General features: G+C 39.5%; 1 protein-coding gene across 2 annotated transcripts in view; it reads right to left on the bottom strand.

Moving 5' to 3' along the window:
• ghra (growth hormone receptor a) overlaps nucleotides 1–19,718 on the bottom strand; it is a 69,048-nt gene extending 49,330 nt beyond the window's left edge. For both annotated transcript variants that reach the window (XM_041786588.1, XM_041786589.1), the window contains exon 1: nucleotides 19,422–19,718. The gene's annotated coding sequence lies outside the window, so the exon portion shown is untranslated. The remainder of the gene's footprint in view (nucleotides 1–19,421) is intronic.
• Nucleotides 19,719–20,615: the final 897 nt, after the last annotated feature.

Genomic DNA, 20,615 nt, shown 5'->3' with positions numbered 1-20,615 from the left:
CAGAGCGCTTTATACGGCACCAGCTGTGTCAAGTTGGAGAGATGGAGAGCAAGTTTTAGGAAGCGGTCACACTAGGCAATCCACACCATGCCTTGATTCAATGTCTGTTAGGTGACTGAGCGAAAAAATGTATCCCTTTATCTAGTATATTTCCATGGTAGATATTCACATGATAAACGGGAAAGCACGGTGTTTAAAGTGAGGATTCGCTACGAGAGAGCGAGAGGGAGGGAGGCGAACGAGCAGGAAACAGCAGGAGCCGGTCAGCCATGCTTGTTTTGTTGATTCACTTGGCTGCTACCCACGTCATTAACCACATGTGTGCAATGCTGCGTTCGTGTCCGGCATGGAAAACTGACTACTCTTCCACTCTCTTGCAGTCACAAGGATGCATTTAGGTACCAAAACATGGTACCATTTGATTTTACGTGAATCAGTACAGTAAAAAAGCATCGAATTCGGTACCCATTTATCCTATTACTGTGCTTCACGTTAATTACCTCAACACAAACAGGTGACATTAGGTTTGTTACCTGGCGACTCTAGTGTTGGAGTGAAACATACTGATTGCTGGACTCAGACTGAGCTGTTGTCCATCATATATCACCCTCCATCATTGATCATGCCTTGTGTGTGCACTACAACACAACACAACACATGCGTTTGTGTTGCATAAAATTTTTTCAGTGGCAATTTTAAGCACAAGAAATTTTGAGGATTGCATGAGAGCTATGTAATGCCGGTCTTTGATTAGGAGATACTGCAGTATAGATAGCTGCTAGCACATGCATTGCATAAGTTATTTAAATAATCAGCTATACAAATGTTTTAAGAGGAAGTAAACACTTTCACAGTATGTTTTACAATACTTTAAAGCAGATGTGAACACTCTGGTTATTGACATAAGTACTAAAAACCTAAAGGAAAACTCCCCTGGAGTGTGTACTTACAGTCGTTAAAATAAACAAATACAAGCACAGACTTAAAGGCTTACATGAAAATGACTTTGACCTTAAATTGGATTATCACCCTTACTCCGGTGGATTCTTTCTCCATTGACAACCACGGAGGAAAAGTCATCTCAGCGTGTGTGAGGCTCTTATGGAACAGTGTGGAAGACAGAGCGTTAACATTCAGCAAAGTGTTAAGATAATTAACGACAGCTTTCATATTTGTCTTGTGTTTAGTCTTTCCTTTTTTTCTGTTCACATTCCTGTAATATCACATAGTCGTGGTGACTGACTGAGTGAAGTCAGCTGCAGGTCCAGAGGAAACAAAGTGTGAGGCGGACACAGTGAGAGAGAAGGGCTGGCGGAGGTAAGGGGGGGGATGTGTCATTGGAGATAAAAACAACATGAGTGAAGCTGCTGAGAGGGAGTCATGCATTTCTATTCGACTGTCAATGAGGAAAGTTCACAACTTGGGCAGAATCACACCCAAATCAAATCACTGATTCAAGAAGTTGCACTAGGAGTAAAATAGTTTAGTAGCCAAAGCAGCCTATGTCATGATTAAAATTAAAATTCTTACAATTGAAGGCACCAGTTCAGTTTGGTAGTTATATTTAGTGCCCAATGTACAGCTACTGTAACTACTGAAAAGGTGACCCAAGACATACATTTTATTATGTTGCTCTACACTTGGCAGGAATAAAACAAGTCTATCATTGGTTACCTTACTAAACTTTAGCATTCTAACACTAACAGACAGGAGGGATTGAACTGTGCTGCTTTGAGAGAGACAAAGCCACAGCCTGCTTCTTTTAATCAGCCAGGACCAAAGACAAGTGAAATATGAATTAAAAAAACACCTTCAAGAGATAAGATGTCTGTTCTTGCTGCATCTGGTTCAAGTACAAAATAGACAAGCACTCCAGCAGTTAGCCTTCCCCCTGACCTTGTGGTGAATTCTGGCCAGAACACAACTGCCTGGCTCTGTGCCAAGGCAGATAAACAGAAGTTAGGGATTGAATTTACTGTTTTCTGGCACAAATGTCTCTGCTATGATGCTTTTAATGACTCAAAGTCATTGTACCTGATAGACTTGGGAAATTTACCTCACAGTGAACAAAAACACAGCATTTAGCTAGCTATATTTCAATAAAGGCAGTAACATCAGCTAACAACAGACTGTACTGAGATGTACTACTCGGTGATTTTATATTGTTGTGCCGTTCGTGAGGCGGGGTGATTCCCCATAAAAGCCAGTGGGTCGCTATATTTTCCATGCCCAAATTAAACCAAGCTAGGAAAGAGGTGGAAAAAACTATCTGTTCTGCCACAATGTACATGGATGACTCGTGTCTAAAACACGTTTCTGTATTTTAGAAAATGATAACATGATTTTACATAAAGTAGTAAAATTAATTGCGAATGTGTTATCTTTGTGATACAAGGATGGGCTAAACACATATTTCAAAAGACTAACTTTGTTGAAATTGGTCAGAAAAACATGTGCATGCATTATGCATTCAGCCTGGCAAACCAGATAAACTGTTTCACATATTACGGGATATATTTCCCAACCATCTGGGCAACACCCCATAGACGCTGTTTGGGAGGGATAACCTTGAAAAAAGTGTGACTGGAGGAATGTTCTGTCTGTCTGATTCAAAAATGGCCAATCAGAGCTGAGCAAATGTTACGCAGGTAAAGTACACACATCAGCGGGCAGCCGTTATCTTTGTTCTCTATCAGTGCAGTCAGCTGGCAAATCAAATGTCCAGTTTGCTCAGTTCAACCATTGCCGACAGGTTTCAAATGTAACTAAACCAGGCCTGTAGCTGTGCCTCGATCCCCTCAAATGATGCTGATTGGTCCATTCATTCTCTGACCGGGAGCAAAAATTTCTGCTTGAAGCTTCACAAGGTAAAACGACCTGATGACAGGCATGGAGTCTGGCCAGTTCAGCAGCTTTGCAAGGTTACAGCACTTACATCTGTGTTTGAAAAACTGGCCTTTCACATGGACATGCACTACATGTGGAGCAGCAGGAATACAGGAGCTTCAAGGTTATAATAGCACACTGAATATGCTTTTGTCCAAAGCGACATACATCTGAGAGTGAGTACAACACAAGCAAAGATCTAGACAGGAAGAAACAACATCAATGAGTGCCATTAAGTGCTATAATCCAATCAGACACAGGTGCTGCCATGCAGTGCAAGAAGTAATGCACATAGTATAGAAGCCTTTTCTTCCTCTAAACTCTAAACATTAGCAATGAAACAACAAATCATTAGTGTGAGACCTCTAATCATCATCAATTGCATTGTCGTCACCATATTGCACCAAAGAACCAAGTGCTGGGTTGCTCTAAAAAAGCTGGGCTTAAAACTTTGAGAAGTGGAGTGGAACAGTGCAAGCCAACTGGAAACTTTAGGAAACTCATTCTACCACAATAGAGGAGAAGAGTCTAGCTGTGCATAGTGTCCTTGAAAGAGCTGGGTCTTTCAGGTACAGGTATTGCATTGCAATATCAAACATAAACTATAAATAAAGTTGGACGACATACCTGAACTGCTCCCTGTTGCACAAAGATGCACCTAAAATACCCATGACAGGAGCTGACATACTGTGAATTTGGAGCCAAAGTCTGTGAAGTTGAACGAAAGTACTGTAGTACTGACGCCATGCTGTTTCTGCTTATGACAACACACATTTAGCTTCTAGATAAAATGTCAAAGATCCCACTTACAGCAGAAACATTAGAGTCTGGCTGAAAGTTAATAATCTGACACACCAGATCAACTGTTCCATGGATCCACTGCATGAATATATTTCACATTCATCTGGAAAAGCTCCAAAGCAAGACAGGACAAGACTTTTATATAAAAAAAAAAATCTCGAGAGGTGTTTAGAGGAATGTTCTATCACATTCATGATGGGCCAATCAGAGCGACAAGACAAAGGCTGTTTTTGAATTGGCCTACTGCATACTTCTGCCAAACACAGTATGCAGTATGTATTGCGCACTGCATACTGCATTCGACAGTAGTATGCAGTATGACTGCCAGTCGGGCATTATTGTGTAGTATGCTTGGCCCGGTTTAGCTGGTTTCCGGTATACAGAAATACGTCATACCCTGGTCAATTGCAAACAACGTTACATCCATTTACATACGGAAAAAATCTGGGAAGTGTTTTTATCAGATTTTTGGGGATTTTTATAGCTGTTGTTTTTAGCTTAGCATGTATAGTGCAGTGAAAGGACACAATTGACAGCACCTTTCCGACTGTTACAAGCCGTTAACGGCAAAACAAAAACAACAGTGACCTTAATACAACTTATTTCGCTATAGTACATGTTAAAAAGGTAAAGATAAAAGGTAGTGGAACTTTTTGTAACCGTCAGCCGCTCCGGTGAAAGTTTCGCCGCTCTCTCCCATTACGAACTCTGACCCGGTGCTTTGCGTAAAAGTAGGCGAAGCAGACTGGTCCGATGCATACTGTAAAATTTTCCTGAATCATTACGTCATCCGGGTATTTTTGGCATACTGCAACTTTCACATTTGTTCGCATACTGCATACTACATTTTGGGCAAACCAGTATGCACTGCTAGTATAGTAGGCAAATTCGAAAACGGCCAAAGTGACCTATGCATGTGCTAACAGGTTACTGTTCAGGCTTCTCGGTGAATAAAACTGATGCAACGTCTTCTTTGCTGGGACAAGCTCTCTGTGTGGCTCTATTCTCTTGTTTTAAAAAGAAATGCGCTTCAGTTCTGATTAAACTGCTGCTTTCCTACAGCTACATCTGAGGTAACAGCTACCATAGCAGAAGCCATTGGATACACCGGCAAACCCCACCAGTAACAATTGCAAACTCATGCCCAAGCAGACCGAGAGAAGAGCAAAAACTTCTTTTCTTAAAAGTTTTCAGTGTTGCTCTCTGCCCTTGTTTTAATAAAGAAATGTTGCTCAGTTCTGACAAAACTGCCGCTGTGGCTAAGTCTGAGCTAGTCACTCCACTAGCAGCCATTGTACAAATCCACTCAAAGTACAATAAACCTTTTCCCCCCACAACTATCACAAATTCATCCGGCAGAAGGTCGGCAGAAGAGTGTAAACGATATTTTTCATCATGAAAAGCTTTTAGTGTTGTTTTGATTCATTGTTTCATGCAGAAACATAGTCAAGCTCTGGTAAATTTGACGCTAGACTTGAGCTATATCAAGGCTAATCAAAGAACAAGAGGCAGCCATTTTAAATGGCCTTGAGTACAACTACAGCTACTGCCTCATTTTCCTCAATGAAGCAGATTGGTCTGAAAAGGATCAGTATGGCACAAACGTAGATTGTAGCTTTTCAAGATTTATTTGCCTGATGACACAGATAGAATCTGACAAGTCCACCTACTTTGCAAAGACAAGTGACTCCTGTGGTTGTTTAATTTAATTAATTAATTAATTTAACTAATTTAAGACAAACCTCTCAGTAAAAAAAAGATCACTTTTATTATTACAACAATTATCACAACTTGGTTAGAAGGGAAAAAAAAGATGCATTTTGATTTCATAGTTTGATCCATGTGAAGGTATACTGCAGCCAGTTATTGGGAAGAGGAAATTGTTTGACTTCACAGGTGAGGAGGTGTTGCACTGTCATCCATAAAATATATTCTATGATAACACACAATGTTATTGCACATGCAGATTTTTTCCCATTTCCACAGAAGCCTTATAGTGTAATAGCATTCATTAAACAATCTGACATGTTTTATAATTGATTATATTCTTTTATTTCAAGATCTGATGAACCCATCTGGTATTATATGATACGCCATAAACCTTTGGGATCACTTTTGCTTGCACAGTTTACCTCGTGGGCATTAAAGCATGGAGCCCTGATGGCCCACTAACAAGTATGTACCTGCATGAACATACACTTAACTATATGTCATTTTGGCAAAGCCAAGTTATTCTTCTTGTATATACTTCATTCAAGAAAAACATTTCTGCTTTTTAAATAGTTTTCTTTGCCAGTGCTGTCTGCAGTTTGGTGGAAGCATAATGAAATGTTTCTAATTCAAATCACTCACCTTGTGGTACACTGCTGTGAGTATGAGACACTCTTTATTCCACTAGATTTCTGATGATTTTTCTCATTGAATAAAAGCTGAACTATCTATATTGTACAAGGCATGCCAGGCCACATGAGCCTCCCTTTCAAGGTGCTAGGGACTCCTCAAGTCTTTGATACATTAGTGTGGATATAATGCTGCCTATTAGTGCATTTCTAATCTCTATCTTTCTCACTTGTCATTATGGCCTTATCTGAGCCTTTCTCCTTATTCATTCTCTCATCCGTCACTATAAAATACCCGGTCCTTTCAGTACTTACGGCTAATCAAGGGACTAAAGGGGAAGAAAAGGAATGATGTGAATCAATTTAGTATGACCTTGTTAATTATTTTGAACCAGCTGCTGAATTACTAGTCTGAATTGTAATAAAATCCCAAGCTTTTAAAAGTCTGATATTCCAAATAAAGGCTGACAAAGCTGAGCTGAAGGCAATCAGTGGTAATCATTGCATAAAGCCTACACGAATAAGGCATGAGTGCTGCCATGAGAAATCTGTGAGGACTGTAAAACCACATAGAATCTTTCTACAGGGTTGTCGTGATACAAGGATTTAAAACACACATACACAAAGATACTGACACTTGTTTGATACTCCAGCACCAAAAGTAGAAGAAGAGAACAGCAGGTGTTGTAATTTTCTTTAAATAAAACCTTGCTGCAAACTCCTACACCAGTTATAGCGTTAAAGGCCTTTTCCTGGACTAACGTCCATCTATATAAACATGGTGGTTAACAGATGGACCTTCATCCTTTGAACAATGCTTACAAGCTAGCAAGTGGCAAACAGGTTTTTCCTTTGCTACAGATGTGATGCTATCCCTAGAAATATATAACGGCATGACTTCTGCTGTACACAGTTATGACTTCAAGGTCAAAGCCCATAGTGGACATCATGGAGCATGTGCAGTCAGTTTAGTGCAGGTTTGCACCAACTGAGCTGTAGGCATTCATATGAAATATAAAAGCATAAAATATGCTTATAAAAGCACTCAGGTGTTTTGAGGAAAATCTGTGGCACTTTAAAATTTGGATCATAATTTATTTTTAAATATAGCTTGTGCTTTGGAAAAGGGCCTGATGTTGCACACATTACATGATCCCTCTGATCAAAACATTTTCTGATTGATTACTAAACACGGTTTCAAACCACGGTAAAGAATCTATAGCTGAGAGGGTCTGCTCAAGGGGGCGCAAGTCAGGTGCAAATGGAGTAGTCAGGTCTCTCAGAGCTCCAGGTGGAAATCAAGTTCTTTCTGTCTTTTAATCCTGCCTTAAAGTCATATTTACTAAAGTTATCAGTTGTATCAACACCTCTGACCACTGCATCAAGCACTGTGGGATTTTTTATTCATTTGCAACTTTTGAAAGCCATGACAATGCCTGACACACGTCAAACGAAGCACGCCAAACAATCAGACACGGCTGTGGACGATGGGCCTGATGCAGGGGGAGAATCGTTGCCTTTGTAGGAGAAGATATCAGGTAAAATCTTGGAATCAATCAACAAATGATTCGACCATCTAGATCATAAATTTGAAGACCTCATGAGCACTCAGTTGGTACTGACTGAGAGAACTGCTGCCATAGAGGAGCAAGGTCTGACCACGAGCGAAGCATACAGACATTGGAGCTGTGCATTTCTGATATGAAAAAAGTAAAGAAAAACTGTTAACAAAAATCGACGACTTGGAGGGACGATCTAGACGGAATAATGTTAAGATTGTGGGAATACCAAAGGGTGAGGAAAAAGGCAGGACTACGGAGTTCATCACAGAGCTGATACCGAGGCTACTCAGGGTGAACAACTTTACGAAGCCTGTGACCGTGGATCGAGTGCACCGCATACCTGTGCCAAAATGTTCAAAAGCCAAGGAGCATCGTCGCCAGAATTCACTTCTATCATGAGAAACAGCTGATCCTTTGTCTGAGCCAGCAACAACAGATGACCTACAACGGCCAGCGGGTGTACATTACCCTGATTATACAGCGGAGGTGATGGCACAACGGAGGGGATTTGGACAGGCGCTCAGGGAGAGGGAGGTAAAATTCACCGATCAGGTAAAAATCTTTACCAGATCAGGAGACGCTCTGTCGTTTATAGAACATGACATGAAAAAAATAACTTCTTGAAGCAGACCTTTGAACTGAGAACTTTGAGAACAGCAAGTTATCTACATCTGCTTACCGTCTACCTCCTACATTAGAAACGGCGGATTAAGTGTTATGAATACTTTTGTATTTTTCTTTTCTGTTTCCACTGTGGAGTGACTGTGGGCTCTTTTGTCCATTGCCTGTGTTCAAGTCCATTTACACAGAGGGATTCTGGACTGCTGGCTATTTGCCATGCGTTCTTCTACTATTGATGGGGGTTTTCTTTTTCCTTTTTGGGGGGTGGGGTGTGGCGGTATGCGTTTGCGAGTGATGAGGCTGTGGGGGAGAGATGTGTTGATCCTGGTTTCCTCTATGAGAGGGTACACTCTGTTGTTATTATTGATCATAATATGTATGTCATGTATGAAGTTCTTAAATAGAATTTCAATTTCTGATTATTTAATCTGTTTACAGTTAAGTCAATGAACCTAAATGAAACAATTTCACTGGTAACATGGAATGTAAGGGGCCTTGGCAATGACTTAAAATGCGGGAATGTTTTTTCTCATTTGAACTCACTGAAGGGAGACATTTTGTTTCTACAAGAGACTCATACTCTCAAAGCTACAGAAAACCAGCTAAAACCAAGCTGGATCTCACAGGTGTACCATGCTCCTTTCACATCTCGAGCAAGGGGGGTTGCAATTCTCTTTCCAAATAGCATTCCTTTTGTACAGAAATCTAAAATTGTGGATCCAGATGGGAGATTTACTTTAATTCCTGGATTTATCAATTCATTTCCCATTACCTTGTTGAATATCTATGGGCCTAATTCTGATGATCCCACTTTTTTCTGCAAAGTTTTTGATTTACTCCCAGAAGATGGATCTTCTAATATTGAAATTGTGTGTGTGTGTGGGGGGGGGGTTAATTTTAGACAGATCATCCACTTAATCTCCTCCAACCATTAATTCTGTTCAGACCCTTAATCATTTGATTAAATCAAGAAACATGGTAGATATCTGGAGAATAAAACACCCTGATGTCAGGGAACATTCCTTTTACTCAAATGTTCACCAGACATATACTAGAATTGATTATTTTATAGTTGATGCCAGTTTGATTTCAAATATCAGAAACACATTCTGAGGAGCTATTATTTCTTTTGAAACCTATGGAAAAACTTAAGAGACAAAAAGAAACAGAACAAGAAATTACTCAAATTGAACAAATACATAAAACTTCTCTGCTGCAGTCTGACTATAATATGATTCTGAGATTTAAATCTGAGTACAATTCTATAATGGGAGGTGAAAATCATAATCTTCTACTCAAAACCCGCCAAAAACATTTTGAGTTGAATGATAAACCTCATAAATTACTTTCAAGACAACTTAAAGGTGAACAGGCAAAGTCAAAGACCAAAAAGAAATGAATAATCGCTTTAGAGAGTTTTATTCTGATCTTTATACCTCTACTTCAGCAGCAACAGATAGAGTTTACTCTCAGTTTTTTGATTCTTCAAATTTGCCACAACTAAATGAAAGAAACCAGCAATTTTTGGAAAGGGACTTTTCTGTTGCTGAGCAAAATGAGGCAATCAAGGCATTCCCTACTGGTAAATGCCCTGGACCAGATGGGTTTGGAGCTGAGTTTTACCAAGCATTTAAGGACATTTTAACTCCTTACTTACTCAGGATTATAAATGACTCGGTTGCAAAAAAAAGACTGCCGCAGTCTTTGTACAAGGCAAAGATATGTTTGTTATTGAAAAGTGGAAAAGATCCCACAGATCCTGCTAATTACAGGCCTATCTCTCTGCTTAATCTAGACCACACAATTTTAACAAAAGTTCTAGCCACCAGATTAAATAAATTCATAGAAACTATTATCCACCCTGATCAAGTAGGCTTTATACCAGGTAGACTTTCTTTTTTTTAATGTGCTCTGAGTGATGAACATACTGTATTCTGACCTATGTGAAAATACCAAAGCAGCTGTCATAACCTTGGATACTCAGAAAGCATTTGACTCCATTGAATGGCCGTATTTATTTGAAACTTTAAAGAGGTTTGGGGTTGGAAAGACTTTCGTGGATTGGATTAAATTGATTTATTGTTCTCCCAAATCCTCTGTCATAACTAATAATGTCTCATCAGAGCCATTCAGTCTATATCCGGGTGTGAGACAGGGTTAAGGTGTATAGGAGATTTTTACTTAGACAATAACTGCAGCATTTGGGCAGTAAAGCTCCAGATATGATATACCTCACTCCAGTTTTTTTCATTATATGCAACTAAGGCACTATGTGTGAGAAAATATCCCTCACTTTGAGTCAGACTGTGAGAGACATACCCTTTTTGAATAATTTTCTCTCTTGCCAAATAGTAAGAAGTTCATTACCAAATTTGTCAAGTACTTTTCAGATGACTCAGTACCTGCCAATAGTATTAAGAAAGCTTGAGAAAGAGAAACTAATGTTGGGTTTTCTGATAAACTATGGAAGACAGGTGCGCTGGTAGTCGAGTGGTTAAGGCGCACACCATGTACGCGGGCAGACCGGGTTCAAGTCTGGCCTGTGGCATCATTTCCTGCATGTCTCTCGCCGCTCTCTTCCCTGTTTCCGAGTCTATCTACTGTCCTCCTCTATCTAATAAAGGCATGGAAAGGCCAAAAAAAATAAATATTACATTTAAAAAAATCAGAAGACTACACTTTCCCATATTCATAGCTGTTCAATCAATAGCAGATATAGCTTAATACAGTTTAATTTAATTCACTGTTTTTATTGTTCTAAAGATAGGCTTCATAAGTTTTACCCCTCTGTGTCTCTTAAATGTGATAGATGTAAAGTCAGTGATGGTACAATGTTGCACTCATTTTGGGACTGTCGGTTAATTTACCAGTTCTGGTCTAGAATTCTTGCCTTTTTCTCTGGGGTTTATAATAGGAAACTCTCTCCTGACAGGGACTTTGCTCTTTTCGGAGCTTCAGAGGACTCATCAGTGCTTCCCGCACACATTCAAGCAGCGCTGCTAATGGGCATAGTGTTAGCAAAAAAAAAATCGATTCTAAAAAACTGGAAGACACCAACTCCACCATGCTTCAGAAACTGTATGCATGAACTGGTTTCAGATTCACATAGAAAAACTGCGAAATGATAATCTTCAGTGCCAACTCAAACTGGAGGAAACATGGGGTCCCCTTCTGCAACATTTGGAATCATCTTAGATGCATTTGCATTGATTGTGTTACAGTTTTCTTCTACTGTTTGCTAATGTAAATCTCCATCATGAAATGTTTATGTTTAACAGGATCAGCATGGAAGGCATAATAGATACCTTTTTGTGTCCTTTGTCAAGAGTTAAGATGAATTTTTTTGTATCTGTACCCCTCCTCATCAATCAAGTGTGTAAGTGCATATTGGTGACTGTTTCTGTGTTTTGTTGTTGTTTTTTTTATTTGTTTTTGTAGCTGGGGGTGGGGTTATGATGATTAATGTTTGTTATTATAAAGATGTTAATATAAATAATATTTAAAAAAAGAAAAAAAAAGAATCTATAAATGGCAAAACTTGTCACAGAAGTGACAACTTGCCTATCTTAATGTTACCAGCACTACAGGCTTTATTTGCCACGGCTTTATCTATTAATTCAGGTTAAATAGAACACATTTTAACACACCATCTCCAACAGGCTCTAAATCTGTGCACTGTTTTGCATGCCATCATTTCAGGTGGAAATGTTAAATTTTAACATGATTATTTCTTAACAATCACACAAAAAGTCGCACAAAGTCCACTGTCTGGTCAAGAATCATGCAAACAGAAATTCTGCCCTCAACCCATCCCTTCACCACTAACCTCTTTTTTTTTTAAATCAACAAAATTTGAGTAAACATACCGCAGACTCCAAACTGAGTCTGCACGTTACACCAGACACTGGTGAAGCAGAGCCTGTCAGACAGAGGGCTGGGCCTAAAAACCTGCAGCTCAAACAGCTGCTCCTATAGACCTTCAACTGCTGGATTTATTTACAGTGAGTCATTAGGAGAGAGTATGTTCGTGTTTGTGTAGGGGGTATAGGAGCAGACTGATCAACAGTTTAAAGCTCTGTGCTCTCAGGCATGCAGATCTGGATGGCTCTAATGTCTCTGACTCTTATTTCATAAGACAGAGTGGAAAACTCAGAGTCAGCACGCTGGCATGAGAAGAGCCCGTGCTGGAAGAAGATCGGGACACACATCTGCACACACAGCAACAGAGTGTGTGGATATAGAGCAAAAGGAAAGAGTGTGTATGTGTGTGAGTGTGTGCACGTGTTAGAGCACAAAATCAAGTGTGTGTATCGGAGCAGGGAGGAGAAAGGTGAGGCGAGACGCTTCAGACTCCAGCAGAGAGAGAGAGAACGTTTGTGTTGTAAAAGTGATCTTTGTGGAAAATCTCTGCTTCACAGCATTCCTCACAGCATTTGTGCACGCACGGGCATGCAGCAGTTTGTCTATGGCATTAAAAAATGAAACAATTTACACACAAAATCAAACTTTTTCATCCACACCTGTCATGGCTGACACTGACATGGTATGCCTTTGATGGTCACTCTAGAAAAGTTTAATTTAGCTACATGTGCTCATGGAATTAGATTTTATGATTTCCTACTTTTTTAAAATTTATGTTTTACTGCTTAACAACACAGACTTCTATGCTTCATTTGGGTGCTCTGCGATCCTGGGTTTCATTGCAGCCACTGTCAGTTCGAATGAAAGGCACGAAACACCTTATGGAATTTGAGTGATGTATGTGCATTCGATTTATTTAAGCAGAACATGAACATTTTTGGATAGTTTTTCTGCCCAGAGCAATGATAGTCTGCTGGTACCAAATTGATATTAATTGTGTTATTAAAGGGAATGATCATTTTCATGTCATTCTCATTTGACTAAGAAAAACATATTAGAAAATAAGGTAAGTAGGATTTTTGCATACTATTCTAAAAAAATGACATTTGGACTTGGTATAATATTGTAACATCTATGCTGCATAAAAAGTATTAAACTGGTATTTTGACACACAATTCAAGTTAAAGAGGTACTGCATCTTCTGTGATTTGAAAATCACAGTAGGGCATATTGTGATTTAAAGGGGACAGGTTTTTCTAGCAAAAAAAATGTGCCCCTGGCCTGTTCACAGTCCCCTCAAATACCAGAAAAATCCATTCCCTTCCCCCGTCTTTCTCCACCTTTCAGAAAATGTGTGCTGAAACAAGCCATTCTCAGATTTTCCCCTCATGACCTCATGCAGGGAGTTAGCACCGCCCCCAGGTTTAGTTGGCCCTCCCTGCTTGGAAGAAAGTCCCACCCTCCTCTCCTGATCCTCCACTCAGGTGCCAGATGAGATGCAGGACAGCTCAGTGGGTTACCCTGCTGACTTTGGTCTGGGACGTTGATGGTTCAAATCCTAGTCAGGTCCTGAACTTTGGATAAAAGTGTCTGTAATGTTCTAACATCAGGAGTGCTACATCCATTCCCTGAGAGGGGTGTGGTCAGGGGTGGAGTCAGACAGATCAGTGACATTTAAAGCCACAGAAACAGCTCGTTCTGAGCAGGGCTGAAACAGAGGGGCTTTTAGACATTCAAAAATTCAAAACTGGAGTGTTTTTCAGCAACAAACTTCACAGGCATGTTTTAGGGACCTGTGAGAACAATATAAACTCATCTTAAAATGGTAAAATTTGTCCACTTTAATCTAAATCTCAATTAATTTCCTGGCCTAAGGTTATAACATGTCCTTTTTGGACTTCTTAATACACTGTATATTTGCAGCCTGTTCCTCTAATATCTGCTCTCTGTCACACAAACACACACACATCCTGGCATTAGTGCACCTGCATGTTTGTAAAATCAAATAGCTTCCTGAGCGCTCTAAAGGTATAGTACAGCAGTTTTGTATTTAATGTTGGATGTGGGAGTATATGCAGCTAACACTAAGAAAGAGTCTGCTGGAAGTGGTCTTTTAAAACTCTGTGCCTCATCTATTAAAACATCTCTCCCTGCAGGCAGCTACCTGCTGAATGCTATAATGGCTGCCATTAGGCATGTCCCTCATCATGCTTTTTCTCTGCGTTAGTACCTACCGAGCAACCTTTGCAACAATAACTCCCACTAAAAGGTGCTTTCAGGTAAGCATCGGCAAACCATTCAGCCTTAGAGAAAGAAGTTGGTATCGATGGCATCGTATAACATTTATAGCACAGCATCACAGATTGGTGATTATCTAGATCAGACTCTGAAAAGCATCACATACACATAAAATGAGCAGGGTTTTATATACTTACATGTTATATAGATAAAATGGTAGCCTAGAGCCCTTGAAATGAACGCAATTGAGGAAAATATGTTAAATATAGCAAACTTTCAAAACAAATTGGCTGGTGATTGTGTGAAATCAAGCCAGTCATACAGTGTTGTATGCAGGACATTAGATGAGACTGTACAGCAGCGATACACAACCTGTGGCTCTCGAGCCAAATGTGGCTCTCTAGTGACCAGTTAGGGCTCTTTTCAGGCTTACTTGAAAAAAAAATTCCTTTACTAAAAACCTTTATGAAGGTAAAACACTGTCATCAGTTAAGATTCATGGTAGGTCACATCAATAAATCTGTTACCCACACAAAGAATACAGGCTTTAACTTCCAGATTTAAACAGTTATTATTTAAAATCTGTATATCATCACTGTCGGATGCAATCAACAGAGGAGCGTGTGTAAGAGAAGAGAGCAGAGGAAGTCCGCCAGTGGTGCGTCTTCAGTTAAGTTCATTCATTGAGGTGTGCTGTCATTTTCACATTTTAACTTTTTCTCCAGCCACTTCCTGCCAATGCTCTCTCACACCCAGATCTTATGACAATTATGCCGGTGCGTGTCATCATCAATGAGCATAACACACACGGCTCACATGTGGAGATAACGTAATATTGAATATCAAGTGTAAGTTGTCTAAACGTGGGTGTTTAATTTGATCTTTAATGCACTAATGATCATAAATATTGTCAAAAGAGCAGAAATATAAAACCAAAGCTCCAAAATGAGGCAGGGTGAAACAATGTCTCTGTAGAGCTGCAGGTGTGAGGTAGGGCTGGTTTTAGTCATCTGGAGGCCCAGGGCAAAGACCAATATGAGGCCCCTCCCCCTTTGACTAAAAAAATAATAATGACTGGAAAAAAATGAGAAAGCCTCTCTTTTATGTTAAAGCCACAGAACTCCAGTAAACGCCCCAGTGTGAGATATAAATACTCAAATAGCCAACCATAATTCATCATTTTCTTTGAAAAGCATCTCATTGCTCAAACTCAGCACATTCTTATGTCTTAAAAAATCTTTAGGCCAGATGGAACTTTCATAACGCCGGTGTTGGGCCAAAGACTGGTATCTCCAAAATGATCACTTTTCAGGGAATGAAAAAAAAAGAATCTTTCGACACATTGATTTAAAATTGGTTAAATCCCACTGACCGATGTAAAGGGTGCACTGATTCATAAAAACAAATAAAAATCATGAAAAGTTTAGATACAAGGTTTTAGCCTGATATTAGTGATAAATAAAATAAATATATGCTATTATCAGTGACATACTGGTTCTTCTGACACTATACAGACATTTGTATCCCATTTAACCTCATAGTTATCCACCAATCCACTGTTTTATTTCATTTCAACTACAGAATAACTGATCTTCTATCTACCTTACATTCCAGGTTTGTATTGTGGCTCTTGCTAAAGTATTTTTTAGACAATGTGGCTCTTTGGTAGAATAAGGTTGAGTACCACTGCTGCACAGAGTGAAAATAAAGCCACAAAGGAAGGCACACTTTGTAGTGAAGCCAAAGTAGCACACCTTTGAATTAACTGATTTTATCAATCATTGGTAAAATATAAAAGCTAATACTGATAACCGGCTAAATGACAAATATTGGCATCAATAATCAGCCCAGCTGAATACTGGTCAGCCACTCATTGTGTGCCATGCTCAGTGTTGGGCAGCGTTACTGTTGAAACTAACTCATTAGATTATTGCGTTACATACTGAAAAAAGTAATTTGTTACGTTACTGCGTTATCTACTTTTAAAACTAACGTGTTAGAGTACTTTTGCATTACTAACTGCGCGTTAGTCTGCGCGTCTGCATTTGAATTTGCAGACTCTAATGCCAATGTACAGTCTAATTTACAGCCCATAATCTGTATCTCTGCAGCCTGAGAACTCCACTGACAGACAGGAAAACCTTAACAGCTCTTTAACATGCTCACAATCAGACAAGCTGAGCAAAGGCAGACAGAATCACTCGAACGCTGTGCGTAATTACAGTGCGTAATTGGAACAGCTGCACAGCTGATTCAGTGAAAGCAAACGGAGCTTTTAAACTTACGGTTCACCAGGATGCTGTTTTTGTCCTTTTTATCCAAAAATCCATCATAATGGGGATAATTCCACAGTGGCCTGCTGTCCTCTCTGTCATCTCGCTTGTTTAACAAGCTAACAATGCACGCGTAATGGCACAGAATGTTTACCTTCTGCTGGCATGGCACTATGTCACTATTTGAGTGTGCGGATATTGCATTTTATTGCAACGTGTTAAACTTTCTATATTAAACAGCTGAAGAGCAAAGGTGCTGTATTAATACTCAGTGCAACAGTATTTCAGTCACTGATTAAGATCAAACTATGTTGACATTGGATCCTTCAAAACCGGATCATAAAAATGAGTGAAAACCACTTAGCAAATACTAGCGTGATCATTTTCCACTAAATTGTTGTGAAACAAGTTTTGCAGCCTGGAATTTTCATCCAACAGGCAACTGGACATTTTTCCTTTTTTTACTTTCTTACCATCTTTGTATTTTATTACATTTTCATCCATCCATTATCTACATCACTTTGAGGTTTGGGGTAGTGGAGGCTTAAGCCAATCCCAGCTGTCATTGGGCGAGATGCGGGGTACACCCCTGACTTACCCCAGTCCATCACAGACATACAGGGACAAACAGGCAGGCTTGTACACACTCACAGCTATGGGCAATTTGGAGTCACCAAATGATCTAATGAGTATTTCTTTAAACAGTGGGAGAAATCCAGAGTATCATGCATGAGGAGAACATGCAAACTCCACACAGAAAGGCCCTGTTTGACTGGAATTCGAACCTTCTCACTTTGAGGCCAACAACACAAACCCCTTCACCGTCAGGCAGCCCATTTGTTACATTTTTGCCGTTATATTTTCTTTCTTCCTTTCATATCTTGGTGCATTTCCTAACTGTTAGAGTTTGATATGACTGCTGTATCAAAGTAAAATAATATTAAGTTGTAGGTAGCGGGAGGGAACTAAAAAGGAATGACAATAAGTACTATTCTCATCTGTTGTATCATTTTTACATCATGCAAACTCTTGCAATTTGGGCAATATGATTAAAAAGTCCACTAGACTTAGCACTGTGGAGTAATAAATGTGGCATTCGGGGCCAGTTTTAGTCATTGAAGGCCCCTATGGAAGTAAAAACAATATGAGGTTCTTCTACTTCAATTACAATTTTAGCAGTCATGAAAACAATGAAATATGTCATGCTGCTGTGAGAGAGCAAAAGAAGACAACGAGATAACAGTTGATTAAACAAAAAAGTTAGAATGATTCCAGCCATTAACTTTGAAGAGTCAGTCTTAATGCAAAATAGATTGCCAGCCCTATAGGCTCTTACCCATATAGCTAAAAGCAGTTGTAGCACATTATTGAAATGTTTTGAAGCATCTTTTTCAGCTAACAGAGCCAGAGAACTACCAGATCTGAATTACAGATACACAAATCCCCAGTAATACTTGCTCTTCCTCTTAGAGAAGCACCATAACTCAAAGGCGCAGTGTCTAAAATATCTAAACATTTGAACATGACTCTGCAGGCCAGGTGTAAAATAAAAATAAAACATGCAAGCTCACCATTGCAATGTCTATTCTTCTGCCAAAAATCATAGTTTTTTATTATTGCATGTCATTTCACCACACAGTACAATAATTTACATGATATGAGGATATTTAAGTCCTATCTGGGGAGCTTTGGCTTTATTGTTGAGACATTTTTGGTCATCAAAATCTACATTAATAACATCCGTGTACTGTTTGCTCCTTATTAACATTCAGAATACACATCTTAACAAATAAAAGTAATTTCAGACATACAGTGTACTTCATATTTGATGCACATGCGTAATGACTATATTCTAAGACTCCTTGGAGCACAAGGACAAGGTTATGTCTAACCTTTACCTTTGGTAAAAGGTATGATTTGGTTGATTTTACTGTTTTAATATTATTCTATCATGATGTATTCTTGTTTCATGTTTTACATTATACTCTGCAAAAGCACCTTGGTCACCCCGGTTATTTAAATGTGCTGTATAAATAAAGATAAACTGAACTGAATTGAACCACCTGGTGGCATTGATTCAACCCACATATTTATCTAACAAGCCTAAACTTAAAGCTGATCTGATTCCAGCGCCCTTAAACAGAAAAGACAGAGAGGACTGTGCTTTCTCTGGTACTTATCCAGTGTCAATCAAAAGTAGCTTAAACAAACCATAAGTACAGAAGAAAGAAGTTTAAAGCATCTAAATGAGCATCCACTCAATTCAGTTGATACCTGCTCTCCACATGTCCTGCAGACATCTCTATCTCTAAAACTCTGAGATATGGCCCAATAAATATGTCAACAATACAGCATGATCTCCATGATTTAAAGCCTTGCCTTTAAAATTTCATTTCAGTCAAATGTGTCTGAATCTACCCCCAAATTTTGATGTTTATCACTGTTATTATGTATGTTAGACTCAAGGCCAATTAAAAGTCTCTTAAAAGTCATTAACACAAGGCTACATGCATGCATTTTAACCATGGCTGTCACTTCATCCTATCCCCTGCTGGGTGTCTAACTGCTCGAGCTTTACCAACTTTCAGTGTAATGTCAGACCTTCAAACCTCAGATTTCTGTCTTCATTAAGGCTACTAACTTTGTGCATTATATCACGTGGTGAATCGAGCATAAGTTTATGACAGGTTCGAAAGTTTTAGCCCTAAACAGCCAGTAGTGTAATAATGCCTTGAAATTTGAAGTTTTCACCGAGTCGTGCGTCGGCTGCGTAAAACGTGAAGTTTTGGATAACTACAGAAAAGCTTTATCGCACTCTTCATAAATAAGAAAGCACTTACTTGTTATGAAGACTCGTGTTGAAAACTGCAATGATCGACTTTCAGAAGTTGTTCATCTGGTGTTCAACGTGAGCAGCAGCAGCAGGAGCAGCGGGCGAGAAAAAAGTCCTGCTCCTTCACTCCAGTCTGCTCGTCCCACAGCGATCGATCCCTCCGATCAAGGTTTTCACATCAGCCACGCATTGGATCTGACTCTTCGTCGCTTTGCTTTGAGATATCGTGTTGTCTAATCTGTTGCTCGGTTCATCATCGAGCCTGCTTTCGGGGCTGCACACACTCTGCGTAGCTCAGGCAGAGGCTGAGTGTGTGTGTGAGTGTGTGTGTGTGTATGTGTTTCAAATGGCGGTGAAGCGCCCTCATCCGCCAACAATCTAATCCAACCTCCATTATGGCCACAGAGGGAAGGAGAGCAGGGCCAGACCACCTACTAAAACCCACTCATTAATGAGCTAACACACTTTTTGGGGAGGAAAGGTTTTAAAATAAAGTTAGGAACAAACTGCTAATGGCCAATATAGTCAGATCCATAGTCTCAGACTACTCAGAATATTTAATTAAAAATATTTGAGTAAATAATCAATTATTTGTTAGAAAGTAGCATAATGAAGCCTTTTCTTGTCTGGTTTTGTGATAATAGTGCAAGACTATCTTCCTCTTAATGGTAAAAAGTATTCAGCCACCTGATCATTACACCAACATGGACTGTAAAGCCATTTAATCAAATACATGTGCTTTAATATGGAGTTGCCCCCCTTTGCAGTTCTAACATCTCCCACTTTTGTGTTTCTCTGTGGGAATTTATGCCGATTCATAGAGCTTTTATTAGGTCAGGCACTGATGTTGAATGAGAGGGCCTGGCCTAGATCTCAGTTCCAGTTCATCCCAAAATTGCACCGACTATAAACGCCGTGCTTTTAAAGTCCTGCTTTGTGCACTGGGGCACAATCATGTTGGAATAGAAAAGGCCCTTTCCCAAACTGTTGTCTGAGAGTTGGAAGCATAGCATTGTTCAAAATGTCTTGGCATGCAGAAGCATTAAGATTGGTCTTTATTGAAGATAAGGGGCCTAGTCCAAACCCTGAAAGATGCCCCGAAACCGTTATCCTTCCACCAAACTTCACAGTTGGCACAGTGCAGTCAGGCAGGAAATGTTCACCCTGCATCTGCCAAACCCAGACTCGTCCATCTGACCGC

Source organism: Cheilinus undulatus, linkage group 5 (genome assembly GCF_018320785.1).
Source record: "Cheilinus undulatus linkage group 5, ASM1832078v1, whole genome shotgun sequence".
NCBI classification, from domain to species: Eukaryota; Metazoa; Chordata; class Actinopteri; order Labriformes; family Labridae; genus Cheilinus; species Cheilinus undulatus.
Note: the sequence above shows the minus strand (reverse complement) of the source record. Positions and strands in the feature narration are given on the sequence as shown.